Below are 2,721 nucleotides of genomic sequence, written 5' to 3' on the forward strand. Positions count from 1 at the left end.
ATAGTAGGACATACTGACAGATGAATGGTAGTTCATTCTTCCTGTTGTTGTAATTAGGTGCCATTGAGTCAGTAATAACTCATAGTGACCCTGTGTACAACAGAAAGAAACACTGCCTGGTCCTGTGCCAACCTAACAATTGTTGCTACACATAGGCCCATTTATGCTGCCACTTTGCAAATCCATCTCGCTAGAGGTCTTCCTCTTTTGCTCTGATCCTCCACCTTACAAAACATGGTATCCTTCTCCAGTGACTGGTCATTTCTAACAATATGTCCAAAGTGAGAGACAAAGATTGGCCATTCTGCCCCCAAGGAGCACTCGGGCTGCATTTCTTCCAACACAGATCTGTTGGTTCTTTTGGTAGCCCATGGCACCTTTGATATTCTCCTCAAACACCTTAATTCAAAAGCATCAATTCTTCTAAGGTCTTCCTTATTCGCTGTCCAACTTTCGCATGCATATGAGGTTATTGAAAATACCATGGCTTAGGTCAGGCGCACCTTAATTCTCAAGGTGATATCTTTGCTCTTCAACATTTTAAAAAGGTCTTGTGCTCTTCAACATTTTAAAAAGATTTGCCTAATGCAGTACATCATTTGATTTATTGACTGCTGCTTACATGAGTGTTAGATAGTTGATCCAAGAAGAATGAAGTCCTTGACAACTTCAATCATTTCTCCATTGATAAAAATATTTGTTTATTGGTCCAGTGGTGAGGAATTTTGTTTTCTTTATATTGAGATGTCATCCATACTGAAAGCTGTGCTCTTTGATCTTCATCAGTAAGTATTTGAAGTCCTCTTCACTTTCAGCAAGCAAGGTCGTATGATCACAGGTTGTTAATGATCCTTCCTCCAATCCTGATGCCATGTTTTTCTTCATATAACCCAGCTTCTCAGATTCTTTGCTCAGCATACAGGTTGAATAAGTATGGTGAAAGAATATAATCCTGTCACACACCTTTCTTAATTGTAAACCATTCACTTTTCCCATGTTCTGTTCAAACAACTGCTTCTTGGTCCATGAACAAATTCCTCATGAGCACAATTAAGTGTTCCGAAATACTCATACTTCACAATGTTGCCCATAGCTTGTCATGATCCACACAATTGAAAGCCTTTGTGTAGTCAATAAAGCATAGGTAAACATCTTTCTAGTATTCTCTGGTTTTAACCAAGCTCCATCGGACATCAGCAATGATATCCCTCATTCCACAGCCTCTTCTGAATCCAGCTTGACTCTGGAAGCTTTCTGTCAATGTATACTTGCAGCCGTTTCTGTATTAGCTTTAGTAAAACTTTGCTCACATGGGATAGCAAAGATCTTGTCCGATGATTTCCACATTCCATGTTGGGTCACCTCTCTTTGGAATGGGCACAAATACGGATCTCTTCCAATCAGTCAGCCAGATAGTCGTCTTCCAAATTTCTTGACATAGATGAGTGGGTGCCTCCAGTGCCGCCTTACTTTCTTAAAAGATTTCAATTTGTATTCCATCAATTCCTGGTGCTTTGTTCTTTGCCTATTTCTTCAATGCACATTGGACATCTTCCTTCAGTATCATTGGCTATTGATCATATGATACCTCTTGAAACGGTTGAACATCAACCATTTCCTTTTTGTACAGTAACGCTGTGTATTCCTTCAATCTTCTTTTGATACTTTCTTCATCATTCAATAATTTGCACAGAGAATCCTTCAATAATGAAAGTTAAGGATTTAATTTTTTCTTCAATTTTCCCAGCTTGAAAAATGCTGAATGTGTTCTTTCTTTTTTGGTTTTCTGAATCCTGATCTTTGCACATTTTTTTGTAATATCTGACTTTGTCTTCTCACACTAACTTTTGAAATTTTTCTTTTCAGAATCAGCTTGTGAGTTTTTGTGATTCTGGAAGCTATACCATGGGTATTTTAAATACCAGCAGGGTCATCAATGGTGGACAGGTTTCAGATGAGCCTCCAGACAAAGACAGACTAGGAAGAAAGAGTGATGAACTACTTCCAAATATTTAGTCACTGAAAACCTCAAGAATAGCAGAAAAACACTGTCAGATATGGTGCCAGGAAATGAGCGCCTCAAGTTAGAAGGTACTCAAAATGTGACGGGAAGAGCTGCCTCCTCAATGATGATGCAAATGGTGTAAAGTCTGTGGAGTAAAGCCCACCATTGACCATGATGATGCAAATGGTGTAAAGTCTGTGGAGTAAAGCCCACCGGATCTTCATTTGCTGATGGGGCACAACTCAAAATGAAGAGAAACAGCTGTAAACATCCACTAATAATCAGAACCTGGAATGTACAAAGTATAAATCTAGGAAATTTGTCAACAATGAAATGGAATGCATAAACATTGGTATCTTAGGCATTAGTGAGCCGAAATGGAATGGCATTCATCATTTTGAGTCTGACAACCACATGGTTTACTATGCTGGGAATGACAAATTGAAGAGGAATGGTGTTGCATTCATTGTCAAAAAGAACATATCCATATCAGTCATGAGGTACAATACTGTCTGTGATAGGATAATATCCATATGCCTACAGGGAAGATCAGTTAATACCATGATTTTTCAATTTTATGCAACAATTAATAAAGCCAGTGGGGATAAAATAGAAAATACTATCAACTTCTTCAATCTGAAATTGATCAAACATGCAATCAAGATGTATTGATTAGTACTGGTAATTGGATCGCAAAGGTTGGAAACAAAGAGGAA

The sequence above is a fragment of the Chrysochloris asiatica genome, unplaced genomic scaffold (genome assembly GCF_000296735.1).
Source record: "Chrysochloris asiatica unplaced genomic scaffold, ChrAsi1.0 scaffold00428, whole genome shotgun sequence".
Classification (NCBI taxonomy): Eukaryota; Metazoa; Chordata; class Mammalia; order Afrosoricida; family Chrysochloridae; genus Chrysochloris; species Chrysochloris asiatica.